The 26,203-nt window shown below is 41.4% G+C and overlaps 1 long non-coding RNA gene across 1 annotated transcript; it reads right to left on the bottom strand.

Moving 5' to 3' along the window:
* Positions 1-6,157: 6,157 nt before the first annotated feature.
* On the bottom strand, positions 6,158-24,714 carry LOC129204534 (uncharacterized). Its single transcript, XR_008576432.1, has 4 exons — positions 24,632-24,714; positions 16,666-16,758; positions 10,216-10,576; positions 6,158-6,444 (listed from the first exon to the last, which is right to left on the bottom strand). It is a non-coding gene; the product is annotated as an uncharacterized LOC129204534 (long non-coding RNA).
* Positions 24,715-26,203: the final 1,489 nt, after the last annotated feature.

The raw sequence follows: 26,203 nt of genomic DNA on the forward strand, positions 1-26,203 counted from the left end.
ATGATAGCACAGTTACTTTGTTGTTTCACTATGGTAGTTCAGTTGTATGCTGCTAACTGCAAAAATGTATTCCCTAGGAATTTTTACAGATTTTTTTTTTTCCTTTTGGCAAGATGAATAACTCTCTATGCAAAATTTCACTGCTGTATGTCCAAAAATAAGCAGCAATACATTGAGCAAGAATACGATTCCATGACACATGAAACAGTTACAGTTTTACACACATCAAAGTCATTTCAGAAGCAATTAAGGATGAAACACAAATCGGGGGAGCCTGTACTCCCATTGAAGTGTCCCAGGGGAGAACAAACCCCTTAAATGCCACTCTTCTCTAATTAAACCTAATGCCACTGTATAGGATGCAAACAAATTGATAGCTATGGCTGCCTCAGCTGGCATTTGGAAACAAAAGAAAAAGTTAAAAGCTTCCACAGCAATAAGGCTTTGAACTTCAAAGATATCAGGTGTATTTTTGTTAGTTTGTTTTCTTTTCCCTCTGGAAGGGGCAGCTGCTGGGGTAGAGTTCCTTAAGGTGTGCCTCAGGCCATGGTCCTCATCGATTTTCACTGACCTATAGCAGAAACTTTTTTCCCTCTGTTTATGAGTTTTAAGAATGATTAAAATCACCCTAAATCTGCCTTTCCTATTACAAATGAAAGTTAAAGTGGCCACGGCCAAATCCAATTAAACTGATGGCACAGTCTGACCTTTCATCTTTAAAATCATGTCTTTTTTTCATTACAGAAATCCAGAAACCTTGAGTTTCTCACTAAGAGGTAAATGGCTGAGCCTTCAATGCTTCCAAATTCAGGCTCAGATGAAATGAAACATCATCATCTCCAACTGGGAGGCCTTGCACCCAGTGGTGTTCTCCACTTGTTGCAAAAGGGGATGTATCAAGACTTGGTAGAATTTCCTTTCTACTTTTTACACAAAATATTAAGCAACAGAAAATGATGGTCTGAGGAAACAACGTATAATCTGTGAATTAGCTGTTTGTCTGTATTAGCAGACAAAAAATTTTGACTGAGTAGCTGGATGATTACACACGGTTCTGGGCAATATGAAGGAGTTTATCCAACACCCCCTTTGCACGGCTTTGAAAACACCTCAGCTCTATAAAGGGAAAACTTTCCCTTGCATCATCATCCACAGATTGCATGTGTGGTACCTCAAACATGTACAGCCCCTTACCAACCCCACCTCATGCCCATCCCACCTCTCTTGCCAACGAATGCATCTTTCCCTGTCGGTTCCCTATTGAAATCTTACCTCAAGCAAACTTAGACTACCTCTGTATGTGATTACTTGCACAAAACTGGATATGAACTCCTGACAAGAGAATTATAGTATTTCTTGCACAAAAGTATGGTCTACTGGAAGATCAGTCCTTTATAATAATGAATCTTCAAACCAGCTGGTCTTAAGAGGAATGGGAGAAGTGAAAAAAGTGACACTGCAATGTCACACAAAGAATATGTGCATCCAAGCCAGGACAGCTTGCATGAGGTTCACTCACCACTCACACCACAGCAGTCTGGGGAGGGAAAATGAGCAGAGGGCAATTCCAGCTTGCTGTCTGGGTGGAGAAGGTACAGTCAAGCTTCAGGCAGCCCATTCTGCCAGCAGATTAGTTATTGAAGTTACTGCTCAAGTGCAATGTCATCTATTAGGAAATGGAAAAAAATGTGATTTTAACTACAGGTATGGGAAACAGGGACAGAGCACTCCTAACTACTGTACAAGCCAGACAGCTACAATAATGAGTTACTCTGGTTTGGGACATACCTGTAATACTTTCGTTCACTCATTAGGCTTTGATTTGTCACAGCAGGGTTATGACTGCTCTGCTTGTGCTGTAACACTTCGTAAAGATTGGGTGACTTAATGAAGCAGTCTTTCGCCCATCACCTATAAACATCCAGTTAAACCACAACAGGCTTCATTAAGGTGACATAAAATGAGTAAGCTTTGAAGCCTTTACAGGAGGATTTAGTCACACAACAGGAGACCTAACGGGCCATACCTGATAGACGAGCTCCTTTGAAATCAGTGGAAACTCACTATTCCCAGATTTCACTGAAGGTTTCTGGGCTGAGCCCAGACACACAGATGGGGGACAGAAGTGCTTCTAAAAGTTTTGGTAGGGCAGGAAGCTCCACCTGGGCTATGGATCCACTTCAGAGGCCTCAAAGATGTTGCCACCTCTGTTGTTACTTCTCCCTGTTCCTTTTAGGTTTTGCAGGACTGTGAGACTGACCACTGGAACTGCACAGACGAGGTTGGGGGCAAAGGAAATACAGCAACCAAGGAACAATTTTACATGAGCAAAATAAGGTGGTTATTTTGTATTTGTACAGGCTGTAGCTTGCACAAAGAGCTCCAAATTCTGTTCAATTTTATCTATGTGCAGAAAGCTTTACAGTGAACCTCAGTTCTATCTGAAGGACGTGGGATTTTCTATCATAAGCATACATATTTCAGTGGAAAATACTCATATTCAGTAAAGCTCACTTTTTTTTGCTGTGTTCTTCACTTCTTTTTTAAAGTACTAATTGGAGACACGAAGAGGTGAAATACTGAGTTGAGGAAAGTGATTTCAATGAACATATTGCCTTGTCAAATCACAAGAGCAGGTTTAAGCCTAATTAATACAGGGTTTGAATGGGTGAGGTAGATCTCACAGAATTAAAATTGGCACAGCTTGGTTTTGTTGCAAAAGGTTGATATGAGTCTACTGCATATGCAGATAGTCTAAGCCTCAAATTCTGCAGCAGTCAAGACACTACTCTCTGTAGAAAGGGTGAAATTTAATCTCTGTGACTCCTGATCATCCTGACATCTTAAACATAACGACAACAGTGCATGTCTTATGTACCTATAACACACCATGCCACAGTGGTCAGTCTTACCCTGATGAAATGGAAATGATTGGGTATAACAAATCTGAGTCACAATATAGGAGCAGAAAAAAGACATTTGAAACATTGTATGTTTTCTTTTTTTTTCATATCTAAGATTTAAAAATCACCATATACAAATTTAATCATAGCCTGTTATTCCTGAGCTATAAAATATGAACCATGTTTTGGAGGAAATGGAGGAGAAAGAAAGTGGAGATTCTTAAAGAAATGCCACCCACCCACTAAAGACACCAGCAAATTTATTGTAAATGTCCCAGTAGGTCCTTATCTACATGCAGGGCAATAACAGATCCCTCTGTGGTTACTCTCATTTTCAGGGGTCATGAAAGTCATGTTGTGTTCTCTGTGTGTGGTGAGTTACCCTTTTTGACTGAACGTGTGACGGCACACACCCTAATGCCAGGGCTGACTCCTACAAGCATATTTATTGTCACATTTAATTGTTATTGGTATTTCTGACACCAGTGTTGCACGTGCTAGAATTCTGACCCAGCTGAACATGTAACAAAAGACAGTTGTACAACATTTTGGACAGGCTTTGAAAAAACCATCCATGAAAACATACCTTCAGGGAGTCAGCAACAAGCTACTGTGAGCATAATATGATTCTAAAATTGGGCTAAGCACTGGGCCAGGTTTAAGTAGGGACACTTTTATACAGTCAGAAAAAAACGTGCTTGTAATGAGCGAAAGACGAATATGTTTTGGTTTTGTGGAAATATGTTCAGTGAATCATGCAAGTGGGCAGTTAATTTCATTTCTATGGTTGTAGTGCCTTGAGTTATAAATTTCTAGGCAACATTCAGAGAAAGGAGTCGTTTATAAATTGCCTCATTTCTGTTCATATTCTGTATTAATACTTGTATTAATTTTCAAGCTACAAACAAATAACCAAAGATGACAGTCAAGAAACAGAATTTGGGCTGCTCCTGTAAGGGGTGTGTAGAGTATGCAGCTGCATATGTTCATATAGTGGAACTGTTCATGTAAGGAGAGTTATTCATGTGCATTAATGTTACAGGAGTAAACTCTTGGGGCATATTACACATTTCGCTTTATGGAACACAAGATTATTTTATCTTTCATCCTATCCAAAGCACACTGAAATCAATGTACATCTCGCTTTGACTTCACTGAGGTTTGAATCAAACTCACAACTGTAATTATGAAGGGTAAAGAGTGATCATAATGATTTGTGATCATTTTGGTGACTTGTAAACTGAAATGTTGATTTACCATGTTCATAGCCCATTTTATTTTGCTTTGTGTGGGTTGGAATTGATTCACGCACACATCAGTAGAAAATGAATTTGATGCTCCTTTTTTTCCAGTAAATTTATCCAGAGCAGACAGCTACTTTCTTACTAGAGGCCACCAGCATCTGCCATTAGCATTTGTGCCAGGTCAGGACACTAAACTGCTCATGATGCCTTTTTTTATGACTACCACTAACAGTTGCCTAGAACTTGAGGGCATGTCTTCATGGGAAATCCCATGATGTTACAGCATATGCTACCTGGCACCACACAGAGCACTGGGTGAGAAGAGGGATGATCCCATTCACAATCTTGCCAGATGGTCAAGCTTACGCGTAGCAATAACTTGAAGTGATGCTAACCACCACAGGTTTGACTGCTGAGTGCCCTACCAAGTTTATTGTAGTTCTGGTTAATATTTCTGATTATGTTTTCAAATACAGGTGGTCCCTAAAATTCTCTTTTATCTGGTTCCCTACCACCATCTTTTTAGTGCTGCTCCTAACACGTACCCCTAACAGGGACAATTACAAATACGCCAAGCGTTAATTAGCCCAACACAAGAACAGTTTTTTTGGCAAGTTTCCCAGGTCCTTGACTGACATCTTGGCATGGACTCATCACAAGTGCTTCCCTGGTCTGTAAATATGCGTGCATATTGCAACATGGGCGGGGAGGGAGAGGAGGGAGATGTTTCCCATGTTGCTATGAAGGAATAGTAACAGATAACCAAAAACTAGGTTTCACACCTCTGTCATTCTATACACGAGATTTACTTATGAATTAGGATTTTACAAGCATCCACATGAGCACAAGACACAAAACACAAGGTCACCAGTTTGGCTGTGGAAAACGTGGTGAACATCCCAGAGATGCATGTTTCCTTGCGACATTTCTTAAATAATTGTAAGTGATGGCCATGTCCGTAGAAATACAACATTTTTCAGAACCACTAGAAACCAAAAATGAGGAGTGGAGGTACATGAATGGTATCTTGCAATGAAAAAGTGTTCTAAACATCTCTGTGTGCCAATACGGATCCATCTCTATTCTGTTCATGTCCATTTTCTAATATGATCCATCCACAACCATTTAAATCTAGTGAATGGCTTTAAAAGACGTAGCCTGTTTCTGGCTTTTCTGATATTGTTTTAATCTGTTTGCATATATGTCCCTTCATTGTACCTATCCAAGAAAGAAGACCAGATCTCTTGCTTATTTATTTGTAAATGATACAGATTAGAGAGTTTGTTTTCAGAAAGCTCCTTGACAGTATCTGGCTATTCCAATGGATTAAATGCGAGATTCTGTTCTCATTATAGGCAAAAGAATGACTTCTACCAGTTTTAATGTCTTTGAAAAGCTCTTCAGACTTGCTTCAAAGCATTATAACAAATGTAGTAGGAACTAAAGTGAAAAAAAGATAATCTTTGGGAATAGAAAGGGATGGCCCCAGTTTCTCTAAATATTTTCTCTAATAGAACAAGTTGACAAAATGAGAAAAATATTAGTCGTGACATCTGGTGTCAGAGAACTTAGTGACAATACCAGCATTTCCATTGAATCCATGGTCAGTTATTTTATTAGAGGATTTTTATGGCCTTTCTCTAGAAATATTGTAAAAAGGGGTTTGAGAACTGTAGTGGCTTTGGACAGTTGTTCCTTTATTGAGAATGATAATGGACTGCAAATGTCCCTTCCAGCCTTATGAGAAGGTTTTATGGTGTATGTCTGCTTAGGAGGAATGGGTTTCTTTTCCCATATGCAAATAATAAGACTCAAGATTGAATTATGAGTCTTACTATAAGGTCTGTCTTTACCCATACTAGGATCTGCATTATGAATAAGTATTGGACTAAACCTGAATCCTTGTTTTGCTCAATTATGATGCTAAGTCTCCCTCCAAGTCTAGAAGTCTCTGGATTGGTGCCCCAATGGGCTAATTATAAAAATAAAAGCAAACATACTCACTGGGAGGTACCTTTCTTTCCAGCTCGTATACATCTCTCTTGTCCAGCATGAAGATTTGAAGGAGATGAGTAAGCATGTCAAAGTTTTTCTCCATCATTTTCCCACATGTTTGAAACTCTTCTAACTCTGCATCTTCATTTCCCCCAGTGTTAGCCTGCAGTGTGTCATTTTCCAAGGCCACCACGTCATTCTGTTAGCTGAACCAGAAGCGTTTCCAGGTTCAGTTTATTCAAAATTCTGTTGTAACTTTATCTCCCAAAGAAGTATATTCCTGGTTTTTGAAGACTGAGTGCCTAAGGGAGAATAAAAGAAATCTGCATAATGTGACGTCAATGGATCCTGAACTCCATGGATGTGATTTGTTCTGCAGTGCTTGCTCTGTAATCTGTTTCATGATGGTTGGTGCTGTTGGTACTAATAGTTAACATTATTATCAATCCTTTCCCAACCTCAGGGTCCCACATCTTAGTTTTCCAAACAAGTTATGCAGACCAGAGAAGAGTTCCCTGTGCCAGTCTGTGAATCACAGTCAGAGAATCCCCACACGGAAAAACCAAGCATGTTGTAGGAACCAGTGACAAAATTATCTTTTTCCCATCTCAGTTTAAAACCCCCCCTTGAGTATACTTTGTAAATTAAGGTAATCTACAAATCTTTTGATCACATTTTGAAAGTAAGCCATAGTCTTGCCCTGTCCAAGGATTTATGTGGGATTCAAGGAGACAATTAAGCGTGATACAAGCTCTTTACACTCTTTGCATTTAGTTTGAATGTATTTACTGTTGTGGCCTAGACATATTAGCGGGCATTAGCCCACTCCAGTTGAGGAGATGGTAAGAAGGGTTATTTTGATGCGGGTCATTTTAGTGTGAATGAACTAATCCTCTTATCCACAATATGTACATCTTAAAGACTGGTCCTAAGCCTATTCAAATTTGCAATAAACTTTCTCACTTCCTTTCCTCCTAAAACATCAGGCAGTACCCTAATTTCTGTTGTATGAAACTATTTATCAGTAAAGGATGACAATCCCATTACTAGCCAAAATATCAAGCAAAGCTGAATTTCTTTCAAGCTCTTTTCAGAGCTCAAAATTTAGGAATTGCTGAGCCATAGGTTAAATCCCATAGGTACCGAATGCTCCAGTTCTAGTCAGGAAAATCACAGAATGCTCTGAGGTTAGGACAAGAGATTTTTTTTCTAGTCTCCAATAAAAATTACCTGCATACTTGAAGCTGAACATCTGCCTGAGTGCTCTGTTGGATTGAAACCAAAATGCTTAGCACTTCACCAGGCAGGGCTCAGAGTCTCAAGGCCAATGATTTTTACAGCAGAAAGCCAACCAATCAAAGGATTAAACAATATAGAAAGAATGCTGAAAATACAAACTTATTGCCTTGCTTCCTCAAGGAGATGACAATGTGTACCCTTATCACAAATTTGAACAACAAAAAAATAAATAAAAAAGGTTGTAACCGTAGTAGCCATGAAAGTCAGGCACTCTGGGCACAGGATTCATTATGCCTCTATTTCATCACAGGCTGCACTCATTTACAAAGAACTCCTTAACATCAAGAACAAAAGAAACAATATTTCTTTCAATGCTCTGAATGTACTGACTGCCTAATGCTTTGAGTGCCACTTCACAAGCTGAGCTGACAGGAAATAATAATATAATTAGGCAATAATGACCTTCAGGTTGGGCACTTCCTGGCAGTTAACCCAGTCTTTAACCTGATGGCTCCACTGCTCCTGGAAAGTGCCCGATCCTGAGGCTTTCATAGCTATGACAACTGCAGGAGTGCTTAAAACAAATAAATTACCATTTTTATGTGTGAAAAGTTAAAAACTGAACTGCACATTGCCATGGAGACGGTGTGCTATTTAGAGCACAGAGATTTTCCAAGTAGTCAGAGTCCAGTTTAATATCCAACAGGAAAAGAAGGCTTCAAATCTTTATGTTTTGTTAGGTTTATAATCACTGTACTTTGCATGTGGGATGCACGAGAGAATGTTAGTTAATTAATTCTCTGAAGCTATTTGTACATTCTGGTGACTATCATATTGGAACTGTGTATTCTGCTCTGGTCTGCTCCAGTTCTTACACCACACCCTTTCTGTGACAGCATATTACTAGAGCCATCAGAGGGGACAATATTAGGCATTGTTTAAGTATCAGTCAAAATAAATACTGCAATAAACTGCCCTGAGTTTGCAGGCTCTATATAATGCATTGAGTGCCCCAAATTACAGGTGTCCAAGCCTGGTTGAAATTCTCTTTTTTTTAATATATTTGAGGGGGCAGAGAAATGTTCTACAAGTTTGCTCGTAAACACAAGTGGAGTTACACTATCTGGATGTCAGACAAATGCTTGGTATTTGTAAAAATAGCGCGTCCCAAAGCATTAATGTATTTTACCAAGTAATCTTATTGATTGAAAAAGTCATCCTGACACTTTGCATTCCTTATTCTTTTATTTTAAATGTTTTTGTCATTTTGTCAAGGACTAGAAAACAACACATGAATGAGCTTTTATTGTAAATATTGATTCTAAAGCAGCCTATTAGACAGAGACTCTGCATATAACAAATGTATGAGAAGAAAATAAAAATGTGTGGGTTTAGCTCCCAATTATCACATATAAACAGTTTGGCCAGTGCATCAGTTTTATATTATTGGATATACCCTCTGATTGGCAGAACTGTTTGTTTGGGTTTTTTAAATAACTTTTTAAAATAAACAATGACTTGTGAGGTGGTTTACAAATGATTCAGTGCAATGTGAAACAGAGCATGATTCAGCCACTGTCAGGATGCCTCAGTGACACATGCTTTCCTGGAGGACACTTCCAGAAAAGTCAAAATACAAAGTTATCAAGCAGCCCTGCTGAATATCCAAAGATGGGTCTGAAAGGTGGAAGGGATCTAGGATCTGAACATTCTGATTTATATACAAGTTGTAGAGGAAAGCATATGTAAGGTCATGTGCAGAAACATTGCAAATAGTGCAATATAAACTATAGCAACAGAAAATTAATAACTATTCATCTTATGAAAAATGTACTAGACTAGACATGAGATGCTTGGATTTCATTTCCTGCTCTGCCAAAATTCTTGCAAAGCCTTCCATATCCTTTTCTGTAATGCCTAATCTCTCTCAACCCCACAAGTACCTTGTTTATTTAGATCAAGACTCATAAACTAGGTATGGGCCTCTTACTATTTTTTCTCCCCCCCCCCCCCCCCCCGAAGTGTAGAACAATAATGTGCTATACAATAATATATTACAACTGTCAGGTGTCAGGTGAATTTTACTATATTAGTGGGTTAGAAGGCACTACCTATTAGCTACATATTGTTATTCCCTTGAAAATTTCTAATACTATAAAATAAGCACTGCAATGCCCTGTACATGAACAAAGATTAATTTGCTCAGCTGTGTGATAAACCACTAAAAATAGCTAACCAAAACCAATATGACAAATCATTATAAACAATGAGTCAGTTTGAGAAAATCAGAAATTGCTCTCAAAGTGCCTCTAGTATCTTCAGTATTTGAGAGTGCTGGCCTGAACTCAAGAGCATCTCAGGCTATGGCTGTCCTCTGACAGAGGGGGAAGATCTCTTTTCAGGAGGCACCTCCGTTCAGGGACTGGTAGCACATAGGTACCGCAGGTTGGAAACAAGGACAAGACAAAGGTGGAGATGATCCACAGTCACTCCGTCCCCACAGCGGTAACTCTGTCATATTGAAGGATCTGATTTTGCACACATAAGGTTATGCCTGTGCAGCAGGTGACTTTATCTGCTCTGTACTTCACGCCAAGCTAAGACCTTGTAGCCACAGTTAATATGGCACCAGCCTGAGCTAATAAACTCTTCTCCTACAGTAGCAGGTCAAATGTTGGCTTGGAGCACAGGCAGAATGAGCTCATGTCTGCCCATAAAAGCCCTCTTAAATATATTTAATAGTGGTATCCAAACACAAGCATAACCACAATTAGAAATCCCAATTGTCTATTAGCAGAGTTGGCCAGTCCAGACTATGAAAATTCATCACATACCTGCAAGATAAGTGAGAAGCTCAGGCTGAGCGTAGTCCCAGAACAAGATATCTTGTTTTATCAGCATTCAGAGCTCTTGTCATCTTTGTGGAAAAGAAACAAACACCAGATAAAATGAGAACAGCGATAAGGACTTCCTTAATTACTCATATTCCGAACTTTCACTCTAGTAGTGCGTTGTCAGACTCACCTTAGGGCAAGTAAATGGCAAGATTTGCAAGTACCTCAGAAGAAGCAGGAGAGATTCTGCATATCTTTTGGAAAGATGCTATCATTTACCTGCCTTCTACATTATCTTCATTGGCTTCCATTACATCAATAAGCAATTGCGCTCTTTCTCATACACGAGTGATCTCTGTCCCTGCAGAGCAGTAGATCATACAAGACCATAAAGGAAAGAACACAGTTATCTTCTTGGATTTTAGTAGAGAAAAAGGAAATTACAAATACATTAACTCTCCAGCACAAATGACACATGGTATTTAATTGCTAGTCTTTAAAGCAAGGGAACTGTGAGTGCTTGCTCTGGGAATGGCATCAGATTATCTCAGATGGAATCCAAGAACAAGTTCTTTTGTGATAGGGATGAGGCAAGGACAAACTAACATCTTTCTTTTCCCCTCATTTGAAAGGCAGCAGCTCCTCCTTTAACAAAGGTCTGGCAAAATAAGTCAAGGGAATATCACCAGTAAAAAAAAAAAGACTGTTTCATCAACAAGCTATGAACAAAATCCTTCCCCAGGCATCATGGTGGAAATAGTGGCAGCAACGCATTCACTGAGGAATGGGATAGAGTTGGCACCAGCAGAGAAAACGGCAGTGCTGTGTGCCAGCTGTAAACCACTCTCTGGTCCCACCTGCCCTCATATGTTTTACTCATGCAGTGATGTTGCCACTGCTTTAGGTTGAAGCTTTTTCTCCATCTGTCTGAGCAGAAGACGAGAGCTCTGAAACAGTGTCTTAAGGATATAATGAATGGCATGTTTTTCTATCTTGCATTTTTCCAGGCACATATGCACCTTTCTAGACAGGTCATAGATTCTATTAAAAGAAAAAGACACATCAGTTTACTTGAAATTTGCTCTTGCAATTTGCTTAAATATAAAAAGTTTCACCATTTCACTATCAAATGTTCACAGTGCAAAAACTATCAGTGAATGAAACCTGGACCTTATATCTGGTTCACAATTATACAGTAACCATTAGGATTTTTGTTACAGCCTATTGTTCACTGTAGAATAAAACAAGACAAACTTTACTGATCTATTTTTCCTGATTGAACCTTTGAAAAATCAGCAACTGTAAATCCACCTGTTGTTTTCATTTGCTTCACTTAAGACATGGTTCAGCAAGGTATTAAGTTTGAGCCTAATTTTAAGTGTCTAAATGGATAGGACTGATCTTAATAGGACTACTTAGGTCTATAAACTAGACACAGAAATAAGTATCTTGCAGAATCAAGGCACAAAAAGCTCTCAAATTGACAAGAGTGTAAATACTACCTATTTTAACAGCATGCTCCCAGCCCATACCAGAGTTGAAGAACCTGTCCCACCACAACCAACTTTGGCTCCTGAGTGAGTGTCCAGGGTGAGATATAGGAAGTAGACTCCATGAAATCCAAGGTGAAATCTTCACTAGGAAGCTGAGAAAATACACTTTCCACCCCGATTTCTACCCTACTTTTGCAGTGTCTTCCTTTTCTTCTCCCCCAGAGGCAAGCATCATCAATCATTACAGTTTTGTGCGGGACATCCCACTCCATGATACAACCATTTCCTTATTTACATTACAAAATTTTGATCTGTGACCATTACCACAAGACCTTTGCCACTGCTAGTAGACCCCAGAATGCCACCCTGCATGCAGTTGCCTAAGGATGCTTTAAGTGACACCAACTGTATCTCCCATGGTATTGGGACACAGTAATCCAGAAGCAGCATGAAATTTAGTCCCCACACATATCAATAATTTTTGGAATCATCAAATCCCCATGTCTAAGCAGCAGCAACAACAATTCATATTCTTGGTGTGCACAAGGTCACTCAATGGAGACAATCGATTTTCAATATGTTCTAGCAAAAGAAAGTCTGGCTTGAAAACTGCTTTTCGAGCTTCATTTCTTAAAAAGTTAAAACTAAACAAAAAACAAAAAAAAAGAGGGAGAGAGGGGAGAGGGGAGATCCTAGGAAAACGTACCTAGCTTTGTATACATTTATGCCTGGTCCCATCTGTCATGTCATATGGTACTATGAAGCACAAACTGATTTCTAAGAGAATGAGGATCTGGCTGCTAGTAGTATATGATCCATTTGGATCCATCACAGAAAAAAACGTGAAATGCCAGAATTCAGATGGGCCAAGACTTCTTTTTCTTTTTGTAAGAACACACTAAATTACATGAAAAATACTTTGTTTGCATTCTGGATTTTTCAGCATTTTAAAGCTAGGTGTGATCAATAAAAAACTCATTGCCCAGAGGGAGATGTTACTACTCTTTCAGGATTTGTGCCTCAGATTAACTCTTTCCAATGTTAGTGCAGCAGTGTGTAACCAGTTGAGGCAAGAACTACACAACAGAGAAACATCAGGTTCACATTTTACAAAAGCGTAGTTTCCCTCACTGAGGTCTTAAAGCTCTTTAGTTCTAGTAATCTCCTTTCTAATGTTATGTCCACTGTTTCTAGCTTGGTAGACCACAGAAGGAAAATTGTCGCTCCAGAGAACATGTGAAAGAAGTGTTGAAGCTAATGGGGCAATTGTTGCCCACTGAAAAACAAAGAAGCCTCTTAGTGCATGTCCTTAGGCCAAGTAAGTGATACTTAGTGTTACTTCTTAATCTTCAGCGGTAAAAATCTATTGCATGTACCCTAGGGCTAAAATGAATCAATTGGACATGTAAAAAATTGTTGACAGTAATGAACTCAACCTGCAAAGAATCAAGAAACATACTCTTTTCCTTTTATGATTTTCAGGTTATGTTCTACAGAGTGCAAATAAATTCTAAGTCTGGAGAGTATGCTGGGTCTGCAAAACCCAGCCCAAATAATCCTATGACTCCTGCTCACTGAGCTGGCTGGTTTACAAAGGAACCTGTTTCCTAAGGCTGGTTGTACATGCTCAGAGAACTCCACTGACTGCACTCTGCAGCTTTCCTCTGATTGCACATCTTGCTCACGGGCCTAATTCACTCACTTTTTTTTTCCTCAAGAAGAAAAAGCTTGGCAGCCCCAAAGGTTACGGAGCATTTTAGAAAATCTTTACTTATTAACAGATGAGTCCTACTAGTTTGTGGGAAAAATTAGATAATATGACTGCTAATTTTCAGGCATTAGATGTCAATACTTCCAGAAGCCTGACAGAAAAATCTCACCACTTTGCTTGACCTCTTCAATTTTTCATCCTGTAATGTTTTCTGGTGTGATATCACAGCCCGTAATTTTTTCTCTTCATGCTTGGCAAGGCTCCAGATGGTTTTTAAGTCACTTGTTCGGGCAAAAGAAGAATGGTACATTTGGGATGAAATTATCCTGGAGGGCATTGTTGCAATTAGAGAGATGAATGGCCTTTGGGTTTAATTAGAACACTAGGTACACGTTTCATATCCTCATTCGGGGGAATCCAGCTCACTCAGCTAGATAATGTAGTGCTACTAAGTCAATACTTGCAGAACTGCAAATACTATTTCTAAAGAAGGGGCTGTTTCAATTCCATGTTTACTTATAAACAAAATACAACTTAGTAGGAAAAAACCATCCTGATTGTCATGAATACTCCTGCTTCATTCCTCCTAGCATGTTAGAGCTGCTTTTAAATTCACAATAGAATAGTGTACTAGAGAAGGTTAGATGAGCATAAAAAGTGAGATTAGGGCATTTTATATTACAGTTATAAGTATACCCATGCTAGATAACATCCAGTTACGTATCTCAAATCTCATTCTAATAGGGGAATTCTTTTTGTGCTACTTCAACAGAAATCTGTTCTTTAAACCATATTGCTTTCTTGTGCTTTTCAAGCTTCATAGGATAACATTTTGTGCCTTCACAAACACAAAAATACTAAGAGAACATTATTAAGGTCATAAAGACAAACTCTCTTAGGGTTAGGAAAGGAAAGGAAAGAAAAGATTGCTACTGCTGCCTCAGCTCAGATTCCCTTTTCCATGTGAATTATGATATAACCTTTGATGATACAAACATATTTTTTCCACAGCATTGTTCCTGCCTCCTTTTGTACATAGAATGGACTACGCTTACTTAATGAATAGCAATTCAATATTTTGTTTTCTGCTTGTTGTTCAATGTTCTGCCCGAGGCCTTATTTACTGCACATTTACAAATGTGGTTCTGAAGACAGAATTATAAATTTCCTCCTGGGTGTTTCTGTGGTGCTCATCATTAGTGTATGTGAGTGCTTCACAAACATTACACAATTTATCTACCCAACACTTTTGTGAGGTGAGGGGATGAAACAATCCCTAGTTTACAAAAGGGGAACTGATGCAAAGAAATGAAGAGAAAGATATACTAATTCTATATGCCTTGTTTGTGACAAGCAAAAATTAGTGACTAATAAATGACAGGACTTTCTATAGAGTCCCATTTTTTTCTCTTGTTCATTGTGTCATTTCTCAAATTGGTCTGGTTTCTATTCTGCCGGTTCTTCATCTCGTCTGTGTTTCCCTTTCCCCAGCTTCATCTTCCCTTCTCACACTGGTTCCCAGTCTGAAATGGTCTTGCCAGTCCCTCAGCCAGTTTCAATGCCACCTCCTTATTCCTCTTTCAGATGTTTGTACCAATCCTTCCCTTTGTATCTTAGGTGCTTTTCATAATTTTTCCCTATCCCTTGCTCCATTAATTTAATTTCCATTTTTCTAGTCCAGCCAAGTCTTGCAATCTCTTCTGTTTCTTCACACAAACTTTATCCCTCCCCCGTCTAATATCTTCTTGCTCATCTTGCCCAGCAGTCCCCCTCTCCTTCCCTTGCAGTTTTCAGGCTTTTTTTCCTTCACCACTTCTACACTTCTAGCTTTTGCCCTTTTGCCTCATTTCACATTGTCACCGGTGTATGCCTGTCTCCTCAGCAAATTCTAGCTCTCATTCCTGTGAAGGGGTCATATTTCTGTATTGGTGCCCAGCAGGGGCTTCTCTTCTTGGAGAGAAGAAATAAAATCCTTCCTTTTGTAGGTAGCGCTCAAGCCTGACATTGTATGTAATTACCAGGCAGTCCTGTACTAAACCATGCCCCATCCAAGCAGAAGCTTTGGAAGACTTAGCTGTCAAACTTATGAACTTTGTTGAACTCCAGCAAATCAGATATTTTCAAAGGCTTATAGTTTGACTGACAGAGGAATTGTTTAAAAAAACAATTTATAGACATAACAACTGGCGCATCCCTAACAGAAAGAAATTCCCTTCTCCGTTCACTCTGAAAGTGGGAATACTAGAGCCTTCTGATGACTCACTCAAGTTTTTAAGACAGGGAAACCTTGTTTTGTCATGTTTCAGTTGTAAACCACCGAACGTTCTTGTTGAAATTACAATATATATATGATTGGATGGGCCTGTTATAGAAAACCTTGCCCTCAAAATTCATGTTTTGGAGAGCTATAACACCCTATTTTCAGTTTCTTGTAATGGGAAGTGTTTGGCAACTTTAATTATAGAAACTGTCATCAGCCCTATCTGTAATACATGAATGCATACACATAAACTTTTTGTGTGTGTCTGTCTCCATGAGAGGGAAAAAAAAACTAAGAAAGAATCTAGCTATCTAGATATGTGCACTCACAGAAACATGAACATATACAAATGCCTTTAAGTTTTCATTTCCTTAAATAAATACACCCAGGGGAATTCTTTAAGGGAAAATATATAAAGCAGAAAAAACTAATTTTCCAGGCAATTTATCACATCCCTTCTCAAATGCATATTCCAACCATACAGTCCTCTCAGAACTCTTGAAAAAATAAGCTAGCTCTTGTTAGTGATGGACAAACTGTCAGTACCACAGTAGATCTCTGATTTTCTAAATGTATGTATTACCAAGCATATTCAGTGCTGGTGCTCTTGTGATAATTACAATATGCACCTTAAAATCTATCTGCACCCTCTGTTGCCACTGCAACTGTGCCCCCAAACCCCCTGCCCCATTGTAACATGATCACAATGTTTAACGATAATATGACACTGAACGTTGTATCAGTATTGTGAAAGACCCAGATGGTCGTGATCACATACACTGTCACTAACATCCAGGACAACACAGCACAGAGCCTGTAGCCAAGTGGTTTGTCTGTTTGTTTGTTTGGGGATTTTTGTTGGGTTTGTTGGGGTTGTTTTTTACGCAGATGAGATCAAACCCAATATCTATCAGTGTCAGACTCCCTCAGGATCCTCAGGCTTCTGACATTTTCTCTGTTATCTCTCTATACAGCAGGATACTTACTTGGATAACAGCTGTACCCATCAGACATTTCTTCCATCCACCCCCTGCATCCCAAGTGGTTCTAGAGCCTGGAGCTGTTACTGCTTGGTCACCCTGGAGAAATGTAAGAGAGTTAGTACAGGGAAAAAACAAAATAAGACATACTCAAAAAAAAAAATACCAGTACCCAAATGACTGTAAAGATGTCCCTCTAACAGAAATGGAATACCTTGATGCTAATAAGCTTGAAACCCCTCAGAATTCAAGCCAGGTTAAAATGACTTCAAATGCAAGTATTAATTTACAAAAGTCCAAAGCACACAAACACGATTATAAAGCATGCATGTATCTTGTCTGGAAAAAAAAAATAATCTCCTGTGCTTTCAGCTTTTCAGTTTATTAGACATTCTGAGACTTGTAGCAGAGGCTCCATTTCTTTACCAATGCTTTACCTCTGAGTTACATTCATAGAAGAGATGCTTCGTCTGGGGAAACAGGCTGGTTTTTGCACTCCTATGAAGGCGCTTCCTTAAGAATTCATTGAGTTTCATTCTCCTTCCCCTATCCTTCTTCATAGAATTATTTGGCGTTTCTTATTAGATTATTAACTGCTCTCACCTCTTTGGAAACATCCATATGTCTGACAGGTTGGGTGCAGCCCTCTGTTGTGCTTGACTAAGCCAATTGTTAACTCCCTGAGTAGTAAAATGTTCTTTCTGTCTAGGGAGGAACTATGTGTCTCTTAACATGGAGCATTTCAATGTATTAAAAATGTGTAAAACATAACAACAGGTGATCATGCTTTATATAAAAATGTTTTAAAATATAGATGGATGAAATACACATAGCACAGCACTAGCCATGACACTGAAATTAGATTACAAAAAGTCAGCCACAGTTTTGTTGATGAGATCCTAATAATTTTGGAGACATGTCCCCACGGCTGCCCGACACCATGCAGAAGGCTGAGCAGGAGATAGAAATGCTATGCACAGGAGCTGCAAGCCACGACCTGAGCAAGTCAGAACAAGCATTTATCTCCCCTGGGTGCTGGTCCAAACTGGGCCAGAGGGGCTGGGGCCTTAACTGGCATGTGTCACGTACAAGTGTCTCTGAAGAGAAATCTTACTATAAAAATTGTTATCCACTCTCCAGGCCCATCCCACTTGGTAAATACATCTGAGATTATATGTCACTAAGTGATATGATTATGTCTCCATGTCCACTCTATTCCAAATTCCACCATGACGATATGCCTCATCAGCCCTTCTGACCCCAACAGAGCATAGCTCCTTTCTACATAACTCTTTTCCAATAAATTGTTTTTCAAAAACCAAGGATATATTGCATAACCACTGATTAACAATATACTTAGGCTACGCTACATTCCTGCAACCTTAGACTTAAACAATAGCGAAGTACATCAGAGTGCCCACTAATAGACCTCTAAGTGCACTACTCTGAAGGCAGAAAATTACATGGCATAGCAATGCACTTGGCTTACAAAGCATTGCTGTAGGAGTTAGATGCCAAAGATGTATTGCTTTTGATTTTACACCGCTCAAACAGTTCAGCACAGGGTCTACGCATTCCCAAATACGGTTGTGTAAAAGGGACAGAGTGCAGGAAGTGCTGATGGCGCAGGTACTCAGGCAGCTGGAGGATGTTACCCAAATGTCTTCCCAAGGACACTGTAGCTGTAATCCTTCGCTTTGCCTTGACCTTTTCCTGTGGATAGAGGATAAGCCACTGGAGTTTTTTCCCATGTAATTGATATTGGATATTGACCTGACTCCTCTCTGTATGGAAAAAAGTTACAAGTGGTTCCTTCCATTGTCCCCGTTAGAACTGCTGTCAATCAATGAGAAGAAAGGTACCATCTTTATTTTACATCTTACTCCCTTCACATGACACCATGCAGCAGAGGAAATTGCATGGAGTGATGTACTTTTCTGTAGCAGACCCTTGATCAAGCCCAGCAATGCCTTTGAGCAGTACACTTGTTGCTGTGTCCACAAATGGGTCAGAAGCAAATAACTGAAAATATATTTTTTCTGATTATTTCTTCAATACAAGCAGCTAGCTGTAGTATTTTATTGATTGTATTGTTGGTTTCTATGGAAACAGATGTGGAGTTAATTAAGATCAAGGGTTAGAGCTGATAAAAATTGGAATTTTCAATGCAGTTCATCTATCATGCACATTGAAATTAGTTTCCCCAACAAAATATCTATTGTAGAGAAAAAATGATTCAGCCATCACCATAACAGAAGTAAATTAAACTTGTTAAGAAGAGCTTAAAGCTGATACATTTGTTTTCTGTTTATCCTGCTGAAAATGTTTTCCCTTTGATAAATAAATAAAAACAATTTTAAAAATTCACAGATTTTGGATTTAATCACCAAAAGATCTTTGTGATCAAAAGCAATGCTCATTACAATCTGCTTGCCAATGTTCATTTCTATTAATTCATTCACCCAAGGACCCTAAGTGTTTTGCACAGCTGCTAAAACATTTGTCTAGGTGAAAGGAACCACTTCTTTGCCTCAGCCCTCGTTATTCCTGTTAACTCATTCCACTGCATGTAACAATGAGCTGACTTCCTTCAGATGCTCCCTGTGAGGTGGTATGCACCTGCCCGATCTCCAGGTAACTGCAGCTCTTAGCAGAAACTGAATGTGTCCTCACTTTCTACAAGTAGTACCATGAAGAGACAGTTCCCAAGTCCGGGTAATGATAACAGGCTGTGTGTGTTTTGGCAAAGCTGTCCCAAAAACGCAATTAAAATGCTGGTGGTTCTGAATTTCCCTGCTGGCTCCACATCCAAATACTAGTACGTTTACCCACTCATATCTCGTGACTGATCTGAATGGATTCTTGGTGCCTTGTGTTTGGAAAGATGAGCCTTCTCTTCAGCTCCATCGAAAAGCAGGGGGGGAAAAGGACTCCCTGAACCGCTCACTGTAAGCTAGGTACAGCTTAATCATCTTGTCAGCTCACAAAGCGTGCCATATTTTCTGAAACAGGACAGGAAAAGAAAAAGGAAATTCATGGAGAACGCAGCATTTCCCTTGAGTCATCCTTTCAGATTTCAGCTTTGCAGGGAAGATGCTTTCCAAATGAGCTTATAATCTCTTCCACACCCAGAGACTGCTTTGTATTAGATACAGTAGGAGATACAAGCTAGATCCAAATTCAGTGTTTCATTGCATTCCCCCAGAAGAACTTTAGAAATGTGCCAGCCTCAGCTGAATCTCCCAAAGGGCCGGAGTAGCACTTGTGCCACTGGGAGGGGATGCTTTGTCTCAAAGCTGGTTTACCCAGACACCTTCCTCTCCCTAGTGACACCTCTCAGTTCCACCTGTGCATCTGTTTATGTGGCTACTCTGTGAACCAGAAGGATGAAATGACATGATTAAAAATACAGGCAGCCACTTCAAGCTGGCTTTGACATAGAATCATTGAATTGTTTAGGTTGGAAAAGACCTTTAAGATCATCAAGTCCAACCATTAACATAGCACTACCAAGTCCACCACTAAACCATGTCCCTAAGTGCCACATCTGCACATCTGTGTTGGGTTTTGCGTGGCAAGGTTTTGGTAGCGGGGGGGCTACAGGGGTGGCTTCTGTGAGAAGCTGCTAGAAGCTCCCCCTGTGTCTGATAGAGCCAATGCCAGCCGGCTCTAAGACAGACCCGCCCCTGGCCAAGGCCAAGCCAATCAGCGCCTCTGTGATAACATATTTAAGAAGAAGAAAAACACTTAGAGAGAGAGCTTTTGCAGCCCGAGAGAGGAGTGAGAAGATGTAAGAAACTCTGCAGACACCAAGGTCAGTGCAGAAGGAGGGGGAGGAGGAGCTCCAGGCGCCGGAGCAGAGATCCCCCTGCAGCCCGTGGTGAAGGCCATGGTGAAGCAGGCTGTCCCCCTGCAGCCCATGGAGGAAGGATGAGGGGGTGTAGAGATTCCACCTGCAGCCCGTGGAGGACCCCACGCCGGAGCAGGTGGAGGCACCTGAAGGAGGTTGCGGCCCGTGGGAAGCCCACGTTGGAGCAAGTTCCTGGCCGGACTGGTGGACCCGTGCAGAGGGGAGCCCACGCCAGGGCAGGTTTGCTGGCAGGACTTGTGACCCCGTGGGGGACCCCACGCTGGAGCAGTTTGCTCCTGAAGGTCTGCACCCTGTGGGAGAGACCACGCTGGAGCAGTGTGCGAAGGACTGTAGCCCGTGGGAGAGACTCCATGTTGGAGCAGGGGAATGTTGAGAGGAGTCCTCCCCCTGAGGATGAAGAAGCGGCAGAGACAATGTGTACTGAACTGACCGCAACCCCCATTCCCCGTCCCCCTGTGCCGCTGAGGGGGGAGGAGGTTGAAGCCGTCAGTGAAGTTGAGCCCGGGAAGATGGGAGGGGTGGGGGGAGGTGTTTTAAGACTTGATTGTATTTTCTCATTGCTCTACTCTGTTTTGCCTAGTAATAAATTAGATGAATCTCCTCTCTACATTCAGTCTGTTTTGCTCGTGACGGTAATTAGTGAGTGATCTCTCCCTGTCCTTGTCTCGACCCAAGCCTTTTGTTAGACTTCTCCTCCCCATCCCGCTGGGGAAGGGGTGAGTGAGCGGCCGTGTGGCACCAGCTACCGGCTGGGCCTAAACCACGACAACATCTTTGAAACACCTCCAGGGCTGGTGACTCAACCACTTCCCTGGGCAGCCTGTTCCAATGCTTGACAACTTTTTCAGTGAAGAAATTTTTCCAAATATCCAATCGAAATTTCCCCTGGTGCAACTTGAGGCCATTTCCTCTTGTCATAGAATCATAGAATGGTTTGGGTTGGAAGGGTCATTAAAGATCACCTAGATTCAACCCCCCTGGCCATGGGCAGGGACACCCTCCACTAGACCATGTTGCCCAAAGCCCCATCCAACCTGGCCTTGAACACTTCCAGGGATGGGGCCTCCACAACCTCCCTGGGCAACCTGTTCCAGTGCCTCACCACCCTCACAGTAAAGAATTTCTTTCTAACATCTAACCTAAATCTACCTTCCTTCAGTTTAAAACCATTATCCCGTGCCCTATCACTACACTCCCTGACAAACAGTCCCTCCCTGTCTTTCCTGTAGGCCCCTTTAGATACTGGAAGGCCGCAATTAGTTCTCCCCAGAGACTCCTCTTCTGCAGGCTGAACAACCCCAACTGTCTCAGCCTGTCCTCATAGGAGAGGTGCTCCAGCCCTCTGATCAGCTTCGTGGCCCTCCTCTAGACTTGGTCCAACAACTCCATGTCTTTCTTGTACTGGGGACCCCGGAGCTGGACACAGTACTCCAGGTGGGGTCTCACAAGAGCGGAGTAGAGGGACAGGATCACCTCCCTCAACCTGCTGGTCACGCCTCTTTTGATGCAGCCCAGGACACAGTTGGCTTTCTGGGCTGCAAGCGCACATTGGCAGCTCATGTTGAGCCTTTCATCAATCAACACTCCTAGGTCCTTCTCCTCAGGGCTGCCCTCAACCCATTCTCCACCCAGCCTGTAATTGTGCTTGGGATTGCCCTGAGCCACGTGCAGGACCTTGCACTTGGCCTTGTTGAACTTCATGTGGTTTGCATGGGCCCACCTCTCAAGCTTGTCAAGGTCCCTCTGGATGGCATCCATTCCCTCCAGCGTGTCGACCACACCACACAGCTTGGTGTCATTGGCAAACTTGCTGAGGGTGCACTCGATCCCACTGTCCACGTCGCCGACAAAGATGTTAAACAGCCCCAGTCCCAATATTGACCCGTGAGGAATGCCACTTGTTACTGGTCTCCCCTTGGACATTGAACTGTTGACCACAACTCTTTGAGTGTTACCATCCAGCCGATTCCTTATCCACCCAGTGGTCCATCCCTCGGATCCATGTCTCTCCAATTTAGAGACAAGGATGTCATGCGGGACAGCGTCAAATGTTTTGCATGAGTTCAAGCAGATGATGTCTGTGACTCTTCCCTCATCCACCAATGCTGTAACCTCATCATAGAAAGCCACCAACTTTGTTTGGCACAATTTGCCCTTAGTGAAGCCATGTTGGCTGTCACTAATCACCTCCTTGTTTTCCATGTTTGAGCATAGTTTCCAGGAGGCTCTGCTCCATGATCTTGCCGGGCATAGAGGTGAGACTGACCGGTCTATAGTTCCCCAGGTATTCCTTTTTTCCCCTTTTTAAAAATGGGGTTTATGCTTCCCCTTTTCCAGTCACTGGGAAATTCACCAGACTGCCACAGCTTCTCAAATATGATGGAGTGGCCTAGCCACTTCATCTGCCAGTTCCCTCAGGACCCGCAGATGCATTTCATTAGGTCTTATGGACTTGTGCACCTTCAGGTTCCTTAGATATTCTCGAACCTGATCTTCTCATACAGTGGGTGGTTCTTCATTCTCCCAGTCCCTGCCTTTGCCCTCTGTGACCAGTGTTGTCCTATCACTTGTAACTTGGGAGAAGACATCGACATCCACCTGGTTACAACCTCCTTTCAGGTAGTTGTAGGGAGTGATAAGGTCTCCCCTCAGCCTCCTCTTCTCCAGGCTAAACAACGCCAGTTCCCTCAGCTGCTCCTCATACGACTTGTGCTCTAGACCCTTCACCAGCTTTATTGCCCTTCTCTGGACACGCTCCAGCACCTCAATGTCTTCCTTGTAGTGAGGGGCCAAGACTGAACACAGTACTCAAGGTGCAGCCTCATCAGTGCTGAGAGTACAGGGGCACAATCACTTTCCTGCTCCTGCTGGCCACACTATTTCTAATACAAGCCAGGATGCTGTTGGCCTTCTTGGCCACCTGGGCACACTGCTGGCTCATGTTCAGCCAGCTGTCGACCAACACCCCCAGGTCCTTTTCCACCAGGCAGCGTTCCAGCCACTCCTCCCTAAGCCTGTAGCGTTGCATGGGGTTGTTGTGACCCAAGCACTGAGCCTTTCTGAACCTCATACAACTGGCCTGTCCAGCCTGTCCAGATCCCTCTGTCGAGCCTTCCTACTCTCAAGCAGATCAACACTCCCACCCAACTTGGTGTCACCTGCAAACTTATTGAGGGTGCACTCAATCCTTTTGTCCAGATCTTTGAATAAGATATTAAAGAGAACTGGCCCCAGTACCTGGGGAACATCACTTGTGACCGGCTGCCAACTGGATTTAACTCCATTCACCACAACTCTTTGGGTCCGGCCATCCAGCCAGTTTGTTACCCAGCAAAGTGTATGCCTGTCCAAGCCATAAGTAGCCAGTTTCTCCAGGAGAATACTGTGGGAAACGGTGTCAAAGGCTTTACTAAAGTCCAGGTAGACAATATCCACAACCTTTCCCTCATCCATTCAGTGGGTTACCTTGTCATAGGAGATCAGGTGGGTCAAGCAGGACCTGCCTTTCATAAACCTATGCTGACTGGGCCTGATCTCCTGGTCGTGATAAAGAAATATAAAGAAAAAAGGTCAGCTTCAGAAGGAAGCACAGGAAAATCTAACACAGGAAGGCTGGTGAGGAAAGAAAGTGCCAACCCAGCTTGTCTGTCAGTTTGTTCGTGTATTTCTAACCACTGCCTATCCATTTATATTATGGCCATCTCTATAACATGCCAGTCCTGGTCTTTGCTGCATCTAAAAATCCCACTAACAAGTTAAATACAACAGAACAGTTGCTCCTTACTTCTGCTGAAATGCATTCACCTCTGGTTTTTTTACCAGGTAGTATTTACCAGATGCTGACGTGCTACACAACTTCATAACAAGCCTGACATATGCACGTACGTTGTAAGCCATAACTTACCCAGCAGAAACGCCAGAAGGAATGCAGGTAGCCAGAATGTAATTACCTAAGCTGGAATTTAGCCAGGACAATGGGGTTAAAATTCCTATTTGTTTGGATTAATTTAATTGCTAAATATATTGTTCCACTAGTTGCTGTAGAAATAACCTTTTTGTATTAGCCAGCAGGTTAAATAGCACTTTTATTGCAGTACTTACCGGCTTCTGTTCCTGCCAGTCACTTCTGCTTTTTATTTGACTTCCAGGTCTTTTGCATTACCTCTGTCAGCCTTGGGGCTGCATCTCCTAAGGATAGGTACAAAAAGCCACAATATTAGGGGGAAAAAATTGGGCAAGACAACCAGTGATAATTCGTCTGGCACGTACTACTTCAGTCAAAGAAAGTTGGCAATAAATGTGAAAATATCTTTGTAGTGGCTATATTCTTTTTCTTTAATAACATCATGGGGGAAAATGGTCACAGATCCTTCAGCTGTTGAAACAAAATTAGCTTTTATTACACTCTAAAAAAGTAAATATCATAGCATACAAACACAGTATTGCTGCAGTGTACCCAGAGGCATATACTGGCTATCCTCTGTATTGTAATTTAACATTGCTACTATTCCTGAGAGGACTAACCCTGCCAAACTCCAAGTCTTAAGGGATCCCTTGCTCCACCTTGTCCATGCATAGCATGGCACATAATTCCACAATGCACGGTATAGGTTCTGCTCAAAGTAGCCTCATATATTCCCAATCTGGTTTTCCATCCTCCTTTCTCATGCACCTTATGTTCTCCCCAAAATTACTTTGAAAACTAGAGCAGAACAGAGCAAAGGGTCTACCAATGTAAAAAAAACCCCAAAACCAACAAAACAAAACACAAAAAAAAATGCCCCAAACCCAAGAGTTTCTTCTCTGACCTTGATTCATAGGCCTTCTTGTTTTTCCCCCCACTGGCTTTGCACATTTCCCTGGGACATGAGGACCACAATACCCCTCATTAATGCATGTGATCCCACAGATGAAGCCAAGACTATCCTGTGGTAAGGTTCTGATAGAAAAAACCTGGGATGTCTAGAGGTGCGTTTTGCAGGTTACCTAAACAGAATGCCAAAAATATTTTACTTCAATGTATCCACCATCACGTATTTTGTGGAGGAGATATGTTACCAAAAAAACCTGTAAAATCACAAAAAAACCCCACACAACTTGTTGATGGAAGTTTAAGACAGTTTAAAAAATATATTGAAGCTCTTTCATATTTCTATTGCCTGCAAAAGCAGGTGTGTAATTACCAGCTACAAAGAACTCAGAGGGAATCATAGAAAACCATTAAAACTGACCAAAAATAGTTCTTTTATACATAAAGATGTCAGAAATGTGAAGCTTTAAGTCCTTCCAGGGTTTGAAGGAAATGCTGTCTCACTGAGAAGCTAGATCCCAGCCTGTAAAGCATATGGTTTCAGTTGTGAGGAATCCCATTTCTCCCCAGTTGAAAGCACACTTCGAGCTGCAGAAGCAGCAAAAGCCCCTGGGATAGGACTGACTCCTGTGTGACTCTGGCACAGCTGGGTGATCTCCATGATGGGCAGCTCCCCTTTTGCTGGCAGAAAGCAACCGGAGGACAGAAAAACTGTCAGAAGAGGAGGGTGCTGGAAGCCTTGCAATAATGGATTTAATATGATGGAAGAAGTCTTAAAAATCCGAAGTGCCTAGTAAAGATAAGCACCCTCCAGAGAAATGCTTCTCTAGAATCTCTAACACAAAGATCCTGAGATTTACAGA

Source organism: Grus americana, chromosome 3 (genome assembly GCF_028858705.1).
Source record: "Grus americana isolate bGruAme1 chromosome 3, bGruAme1.mat, whole genome shotgun sequence".
Lineage (NCBI taxonomy): Eukaryota > Metazoa > Chordata > Aves > Gruiformes > Gruidae > Grus > Grus americana.